The following is a 9,859-nucleotide window of genomic DNA, read 5'->3' as shown; positions in this document are numbered from 1 at the left end:
GAAACATTTGCTGGCCAAAATGGGAGGAGATGAGGGGCTGGCTTACATGCTTTCATGAATGTGTGACCAGACTCAACAGGAGAGGGACAAAGGGAGAATCACCTTTGGATATATTCCTATGTTTCTCAGCAGGGTCTTGGGAGAGAGGTAAGGAGGGAGGGAGGATGCTGGTGCTACGGTCCAGTTTCTCCTCAGATCACCCAAATTGCGTTCTTCCCATTGCATGCTTTGGGCCAGGCGTGCAGCTGTGAGCGCCAGAGCAAGGGTGATCACGAAGGAAGAGATGGCACCTATATTCCCAAACCAAGATGCCGGAGCTCCAAAGACCTTCTCCCCATCTGGCAAAACTGGGGTTGACGAGGAAGAGCGTATTACTTGGTAGTTTGGTCCCTACCCAACAGGAACGGAATGAACTAAGGGAGAAGCACCTGCTAGACTGATCTTGCTGCCAGAAACCTGGGCTGACAGGGCAGTCAAACCTAATGTCTTTTCCAAAGGTGGAAAAGTTTGATAAAAACAAATGAAAAATGGAATGAAGGAGAAATCATAGCTGAAGATAAAAGAATGAATAAATGGGGTGGTTATATAGTGGGGAAAATCAAAATCAAATCAAATTTCTCCGGAGAGACTCAGAGCAGGGGGATAATCTTTTCTCAGTTCAAGTCTGCATGGCCTGGCTAGAAGAGCCATGAGGTGAATTACCTAATATGGTCCTTCTAGCCATAATCTCATTCGCCATCATCCCTTTTGTGATGTGATACCAATTCTAGCCTCTGGGCCTAGAGTCATAATCCAATTTTGGAGGCATTTGTCTGTTATGAACTTAAGATGGTGTTGTCTTTGGGGGAACCCTAGAGGTGAAGAGGTTATAAATTGGGCGGCTAACTGCAAGGTCAGCAGTTAGAAACCACTAACTGATCCTTGGGAGAAAGAAGTTGCTTTCTAGCCATGGAAAGTGTTAACGTTTTGGAAATTCATAAATTATCATAGGGACAGTTCTACCAGGTCCTACAGGGCAGCTATGAGCTGGTGATGACTTGGTGTCAGTGAGTCTGATTTTGAGTGTTTTTAGACCTTTCTAGAGGGTGTGCCTTATGCCACCATCCTTTGTTTCCCTGAGGGTTTAGTCTGCCAAAAGATTAAAACCACAACTCCACCAAAACCTTCCATTTTTTGTGACCTGTTTCCTGACTGAGCTTTGGTAGAAGGAAGAAGACTTTAGGACATCGTGGGCTTCTGGCTTTGCCTTGCTTCTGCCTGACCTTCGTATTTGGTTCTTATCAACACCCAGTACCCACTGTCATGTGAGACATTTCTTTAAAGTTTCGTGAGTCTCTGTGAGACGTTGCAGTGAGCTGTAGAACTCAGGTCTTTGAGGGAATGTGGTGAAAGAAGGAGAGGGGAGTTGAAATGGAAATGATTTAACATTTTGGAAAAGTTGGACATTTGGGACAGCTTTAATCTCTAACTCCTTGGGACTAGTCTGGTTTTAATTCTTCTAAAAGAAATAGTTGTTGTTGTTGGCTACCACTGAGTCAGCTCCAACCTATAGCGACCCTATGCACAACAGAACAAAACACTGACGGTCCTGCATCATCCTCACAATTATTCCTATGCCTGAGACCATTGATGCAGCCAACGTGTCAATCCAGCTCCTTGATGGCTTTCCTCTTTTTCACCACCCTTCCATCTTAAGCAAACATGACGTCCTTCTCCAGAGACTGTCCATAAGACTGTACGTAAGATGAAGTCTCGCCATCCTTGTCACTAAGGTGCACTCTGGCCTTACTTCTTTCAATGCAGATCTGTTGTCCCTTTAGCAGTCCCTGGTACTTTCAATATTCTTCTCCAGCAGCACAACTCAAATGCATCTATTCTTCTAAGGTCTTCCTTATTCAATGCCCAACGTTCACATGCATATGATGCGATGGAGAATACCATGGCTGGGGTCAGGCTTAGTTTAGTCTTCAAAGCAGCATCCTTGCCCTTCAATACTCTACAGAAGTTAAGGTTATCACATCAAAATAAGCTTGTGAGCTGTCATCTAACATGCAAATATTTGTCTTTCCCTTTTCAGATGAAAGAAGAGTGAGGAAAAAAAATCTGAAACTTATAGAAACTACTAGTCTGGTGAAATGTCTTAGCATTAGTCTTCTCAAGCCTGAGACTAGAAGAACTAGTTATGTCCAGTTTCCAACGTCAATTCCTCTAAAAAGGATCACATTAGAAGGTCCTGGATAGAGTGGGAGACAAACGTGGAGCAAAACTCAAAATTATGAAAGAGATTGGTTTTCCTAATTAGATAGGTAGGTGGTTGTTGGAACCCCCACGACTTAGTCTGGTTGCTATGAATTTACCACTGTGCCTCAATTTTCGACCAAACAAGAAACAGGCTTATAAAAGGTTCAACTACAACAGTGTGGTACAACTCAAAAGAATTAACCATTTAAGATCGGAAGGCATCATTTACACAAGGCCAAAGGTCAGAGGGTTAGGAAAGAAACAAGAGTGGGAACAGGAAAGGGGGAGAACGTGGGCTAAGTGATAGTAGGCTGAGGGGAAGGCCATGGATGGGTTGAAAGAAAAGTGTCTGAGTCTCCAAATATAAAATGCTGGTCTGCTCTTACATCTCCACCCAACACACAATAAAACGTGCTTGGGTTCTTTGTGTGTGTATTTTTTATTAAAGACTCTCTAAAAAAGAATTGCAGCTGCTGCCCCAACCTTTAAAAATTTTTTTCACATTTAGCAAAAGTCCTTTCTCACAGGTAGAGTCTGCCTCTCCTCGCTTAGGGTCAATCATGAACTTGCCCTTATCCTTTTCTTTCCAGTCTTATGAGAGCTGTGGCAATTTCTTTTTCTCCTTCTTGACCTCTCTTTCTTTACTAGAGATTCACTACAGAGTTCAATCCAAAAGAACACATAAAATAATAAACACTAGAACAAGTTAAAAAGGGGTCAAGAGGGAAAACAAATGGTAAGATGAAATGTTAAACTGACTATAGCTGCAGGAATCCATTTTACAAAGCATTATTCTGTTTTAGGACAAAATTAGTCACGTCTCTGCTCGATGAGCAGAAGGACTTCAGGGGAGACTAGTTCACATGGGAACTCTGCAAGTGGATTTGCGGATTTCATTGTCAGCCACAGCCTTCTGCAAAATTAAAATTCTAGCACAATTTTCTCCTCTGGTCTTATTTACAATAAAAATATTTACAGTATTTTATTATATTATTTTGAAATTTTCATTTGTTACAGTATTTTATTTACAGTATTTATCACATTCATCTTCACCATTTCAGTTTGGAATAACAAAAGACAACTTCTAGGAATCAAAACTTTCACTTCCCAAATCCTTTCCAGAAAACAACTGAGTACACAGCGTGGCCATATCTGACCCCTGGCTAGCCAAGAGGAAACCCTGCCAGAAAGCAGAGGTCCGACAAGCATCCCCTCTCCATGTTCATGGTTTGTTTCTTTAGTCCCCCCCTCCTGGTAGCATATGTTAGGCTGGTTGACTAGAGGAACAAATCCAGTGACACTTATCTATGTGTAAGTGAGAACGGTATACCAAGAAGTAGTTGTATATCAGGAAGACATCCCAGCCCAGTCCAACTCAAGTCCATAAGTCCAATACTAGGCCATAAATTCCTCTTCAGACTCCCGTAACCACATGCAATGATGCAGAGTGCAGGAAGATCACAGGCCGGTGGGTACAAAGTCATGTGGATCCTGTGGCGATGGCTAATCAGGGTCAGCCAGCAGGAAGGTGAAGGCCGTATTTACTTTTCTTTGCAGATAACATTGTCTCAAAAAAACTGTTTTTGTAAGTGTTCGGTTTCTTGTCAAAATGTTATGGATCACATCATATTCTATTTTGCTACTATATTTTTAATACGAATCAACTATCTAGAAAATGACACAGTAAGACATTATCTGGTAATCTCCTAAATATCATAACCAGCATGATAATGTTTCCTTATGTGTATTATGTGAATATCATGAGGACTTTGCTTTCTGATATTTTTTAATACTCCAAGTTAAAAAAAAAATTCCCCATCACTAAACTGGAAAGACAAAATATTCTCTTGAACTATTTAAATTCATTTAATACTTATTATAAGGAATATTTATGAACAGTGTTTCACACTGCACCCATTCAATTTCATGTTTTTATTCTAGAATAAAGCCAAATGGTCCTTAACATTTGCACACACACAAAAAGGAATTATTTTACCACACACCCTTTGTTGACTGGATAGCAGAGGGATTGGCGTGGGCTTTGAATGATTTGAACTTAACTGTGAGAAGTAACATGGCCCTACAGGATTTTCCTTATTATAATTTTTATGGAAAGTTATCTTCCATTGAAGCTACATGGGTTCTAACTGCCAACCTTTTGTTCAGAAAGCAACCAATCACTACTGGGACTCGTTTAGTACATATTCAATCGCATAGTAACAAATTTTGATTTCTCTTGGAAGTGCCAAGCATTTTTTTTAGTTGCTTCTTAAAAAAATACAAAACTTGTTATTGTGAATGAGTGAGAATTTACGGAGTAGAGCATCAGTTTTACACTCAGCGATCCATGCACAGTTTGTTTCATTTCATTCACTGCATCCCTCAATGTAACATCTCACTTCCTCCCTGTGGTCCCTGTTTCCATTCCTTGGGCTTTTAGCACCTGTCTGAACTTCCTCCTTAGGTAAATATCGCCCTTTCCAATCTCAAAAGGTTGCTAATTTTAAGGTGCGATTACCTCCCTCAGGCTACTCTTCCCCTTATAGACCTGTTCACTGTTTGCTGATAATTGAGCCTCTGGGGTGAGTTCATTTTCATACCCAAGGCTAACAAAGACTAGATAGTCGAAGGGGTTCCACTAATCTCTACCTGACCAGTAAGCCTAGTTCCATCCATGATTTGGAATTTTGTTCTACATGTTTCTCCCACTCTGTTCAGGACCTTCTAACGTTATCTCTGTCACAGCAGTTGATAGTGGCAGTCAGGCACTATCTAGTTCTCTTGGCCTCAGGTCACGGATACTGATGTTCCTGTAGTCTGCTAATCCTTTGGACTAATTGTCTCCACCTGTCTTCAGTTTTCATTCTTGTATCAGCTCCATCAACATCCATTATAATCATCCCATATCCTAGTAGCCATCCAAAAACATCTCTTTCCTACTGGGATAAATTCTTTGCCAATTTCCCCTTCCCATTCTCCATTTAATTACCCTTAAATGTCTTGCATCTGAAAAACCCACGCAGGGAAGTTGTGCCAACAAATCTGATACTGCTTCTCAGATTATCGCTTTATTTAGAAGCCATCAGGTTATATGAGGTGGCCAGCGAGAAGGGGATCCCTTGATTATCTATCTGTCATGACCCACGCCCAGGGCATACTCATTGGATCAATACCCTCATCACCGTAAACCCATTCTGGCATTGCTTCCATGAGCAACACAATGACGCTTTCTCTGGAGTGGTCTAGGGAGTATATACGAAGAGAAGGGGTTTCCCTTCTCAGGGTAAACAAGTCTCATTGTAAATTATATCCAACCCACCAGGCTAGCTGTCCCCACTTGGCTAACCTTCCTTGTGATTGGATCCAGTAATATCCTTCATGATTGTTCAATAGTGAGCTGTGGGTCTCGCATCAATCCAAACATACTCTTCCATTTACTAGCATTCAAAATTAAAAACCACCAATCCACCAAATGCACTGCTATCGAGGTGATTCCCACGCAGAGTGACTCAATAGGACAGGGTAGAACTGCCCTTGTGGGTTTCTGTGACCCTAACTTTTTACAGGAATGGAAAGCCTGCTCTTTCTCCCACAAAGCAGCTGGCAGTTCAAACAGTTGATCCTTGTGGATGGCAGCCCACCTCATAACCACTATGCTACCAGACCTCCTCAACTAAAGACTGCTCCTGTATTTGTCACCCTGAGTCCATTTTAGGAATGGTTCTTCAGGAGGCTGACAAGACTGATCAATGAACGGAAACAACTTCTTTACAATACACACTCGGTTTCAATCATATCTCTGTTCCTCTTCTGGATGACCTTCGTGGTGACCAGCAGCTGTAGGAGCACTTCCTGCTGCTCTAACACAATACTTCCCTTTCGGTGTCAGCCTCCAGACTAAAGCTGTCTCTCTGACTGGAGTGGCTCTGGACTTGATTTAGTGTTACAACTCACGTCTTTTTAGTTTTCCCTGCCATCGCAGCTGCTATTGATAAGAGAAACCAAGGAATTGTCTGTCCTGCCCTTTCCTTATCACTGTGCATTTCCACAAGTTGTTCATTATGGAAGCTACTTCTGATGCATGTGAAAGTCGGACATTGACTAGGAAGATGGAAGAAGAATCAAACCATTTCTAGGGTGCTGGTAAAGAATATTGAAAGTACCATGGACGGCCCAAGGGACAAACACATCTGTCTTGGAAGTGCTGCCAGAGTGCTCCGTTGAGGCAAGGATGGCGAGACTTCATTTGGACATGTTGCCCGGAGAGACCAGTCCTTGCAGAAGGACATCGCACTTGGTAAAATGGAAGGCAGCGAAAGAGGAAGGTCCCCAAGGAGACAGACTGACCAAGCGGCTGCCACAATGGGCCTAAGCGTAGGACCCACAGGAACCCACAGTGTTTCCTTCTGCTGGTTCTGTAGTGCATAAGGTTGTGCTTAAAGCTGCTTTAAATTCGGGTGTTCTCTATCCCCTGGAGAAACCAAAGTTTTCTCTTCGTTCCCTTTATTTCTTTTTCCCCAAAACCATATTTCCAGGGGGTCAGGGATGTTGCCCTTCCATTCTAACACCAAGTGTGATAATAATTTCTTTCAGAAGAATTAATAGCAGACGAGTCCAAAGGAGTTGGAAAGTTAAGCTGTCCAAATCGCCCACCTTTTCCAAGATGTTCTACCATGCCTCCCCTCCCCCACTCCATTGAGCATCATCCCTCATACACCTGGACCCTGTAATTTGTTGCAATGTTTCACAGAAACTCACACAACCTGAAAGACATGTCTAACATATTTGTAGGTACTGTTAGGACCCAGATCTGAACGCTTTGCAAACAAGACAAATACAGGTTCTAGAGCCCAAGGCCAAATATATCTGAAAAACAAAGCAGAGCTGAGATCAAAAAACAGGGACGACTTTGGTGGAGGTATGAAGTTATCTTTTGGCAGACCATACTCCAAGGAGAACAAACAAGGGTGACTTGAGTGTCACCCTCCAGGAGAGTCTGTTCCCAGGAGGAGGATCGGAGTGGCGAGCCTCTCACTCCTCGGTTCTTGTCCTACTTGCAATAAAGATTTCAAGTGAGGGACAAGATTCGGATCAGAGTTAGAAACAAAATCCGAACAGAAGGCGTAAGTTTAGTAAAGGAGATACTTTGGAAAAGAAGTATAAAGGACCCTTAGGGAGTCTCAAAGGCCTGGCAGAATCTAGAGCCAAACCTTATCTTCTGCAAATGCAGGACCTCCCACCACAGTCTGGCTTTCTGTGGGTCTGCTGAAATTGGCTGGTCCTTTGTAGTACCTCCTCTCTCCAAGTGTGTGCATCCCAGCACTCCAACACCCCAAAAGCCCAGACTTCATGCTATGCTTTAGTCTCAGCCTAAAAACTCTAGAGTCTAACCATTGATTGTGGGGGGTAGTGTCTTTCTTCATCCTGCCCTTTCATTCTCTCCTCACTATCCCTGGTCTCTTCCATTGATAAGGAAAGAGGCCTGATTCTGCCCTCCACCTTCTTTTGGGCTGGAGAGTTAGTGTGTCTCCACTTCTCTTTTGTGTTACAATTCTTGCCATGCCACCTCTTTTCTCTTGCCAGCCTCTCACTAACCTGTAACAGAGAACTTGCTCCAAAATGGGATTATGACCATAGGCACAGAAGCAAGCATTTAGAACACACCACAAAAGGGATTGTAGCAAGTGAGGGTATGGCTAGAAGGGTTCTCTTGAGTAATTGACGGCATCTCAAAGACCTCTCCTTTCAATCACCAAAGGATGATACAGGGCACTGGCTTTGTGAATCACGTTATGCCAAATGACTTTGGTGTCCTCTGAGAATTCACAAATAAGATACAAATAACTGATCAAGAGATCTTTATAATCTAAAATTGAGGGGCAACAGTTCTAATCTTTCATGATATGTACACATCTGCATATCTGTGGATACTATTCTTAAGTAAGTCATTCTCAGACCTAGCTATTTCCTAATTTGTAAATGCTCAAAAAATGTAATTCCTATAGTTGACACACACACTTTTTTTTTTCACCCTTCTTAATGGACAAGGCATGAATAATTTCTTCAGAAGCCTAACCATCTGCTTTCTATGGCTTTCATTAAATCATTAACCCTATCTATTTCTTCCCAGAGTTAACTCTTCATGACACAGGAATGTTGGGAAAAGTTTAATATATTTTAAATGAAAAGAAATTATATTTTTAAGTTTTAAAAGAGAATAATTAATAACATGGGCCTTTATAAATTTGTTCTTTAATCTTTGTGAAGTCCATATAGATTAAAAACCAAACTGTGACTGGTTACATAATACATTCTTGAGATTGATGAATATCAGTTAAGGAGTTAATAATATGATTGCAGAAACTCAATACAAATTCTTATTTTAAGTCCAATACCCTTTCAGCTACTTGGTCTGACTTCCATAAAATCAAGTAAACCACTAATTAAGTAGTGTACTATAAAACCCTTCATGCAAAGTGAACAAGCATAAATAAATAAAAATCAAAGTGAATCAGTTAGCTCCTTTTTCAGTATGAGTCCCTTATTGAGATAGCTGCCAAAGGAATTGATGCCAGGGTCATTTATAGTACTGTGTCCAGTATCCAAGCAAGAAAGGTCACGTATTTTTATCATCGTCATCACTGAGTATACTGACTCTAGAATATTGTATTCATTTCTGGGTCCTCATTTTGAGCAGCATTTTAGAAAATCTAGTGTTTAAAGTACAGCCATAGGGATGGAAGGGAATCTAGCTTGTTTTTCTAGTGCTGCTGTTAAAAAAATATACCTCAATTGGGTGGCTTTGAAAAACAGAATTTTATTGTCTTAATATTCTTAAGACTAGAAGTCCAAATTCATATTAGCAACTCTAAAGGTCTAGCGCTCTCTCTCTCTCTCTCTCAGCTTTGGGATGAGATCTTTGTTTTCTCACAAAATCCTCAGTTCCTTGGTGATCTTCCCAAGGCATCCATTTCCCCCACAACCCAAACCTGCTTTGTGCTCACTTGTGTCCAGCTATAAGGCTCCTTAAAATTCTGAAGTTTTAGAACAGACCCAACATTTACATAGCTCAAAATCATACAAAGACAATTCTATTTTCAAAGAGGCTTATAGCATAGGTATAGATAGGAGTGAGGGTTCCAAGACGCATTTTAAGCATCTCCTATTCAATTAATAACAACATCTAAAATGACATTAAGTACAGGGTATTATTCTGAATAATGTGTGTGGGAAAGCTTAAGAACAAAAATTGAGATTTCCTAGAGAAGTAGACACTGTGCCTGTATTAGCCTGGGTTCCCTAGAAAAGCAAATTCAGAAATGCTTATATATCTACCTGCATGTAGACATTCATATCAGTAAAAGGGCTCACACAGTTGCTGAAGCAGGCAAGATCAAGTCCAGGTGGGTTCCAAGTGTTAACCTAGTAACTTCTCCTGACCTACGTAGCTGTGGGGGCTGATGAGTCCAAGATCAGCAAGAAGACCACAGGCTGCTGGCTGCAGAGGCAAATGAATCCACAGTCAATAGGCCTCTAATACCTTTTAGGATTAACAAGCACTATGGCAATGGTTCTCAACTTGTGGGTCACGATCCCTTTGGGGGTCAAACGACCCTTT

Source organism: Echinops telfairi, unplaced genomic scaffold (genome assembly GCF_000313985.2).
Source record: "Echinops telfairi isolate 266 unplaced genomic scaffold, ASM31398v2 ScPeMD7_4225;HRSCAF=4972, whole genome shotgun sequence".
In the NCBI taxonomy this organism is placed as follows: Eukaryota; Metazoa; Chordata; class Mammalia; order Afrosoricida; family Tenrecidae; genus Echinops; species Echinops telfairi.
The sequence above is the reverse complement of the archived record's forward strand: the minus strand, read 5'-3'. Positions refer to the sequence as shown.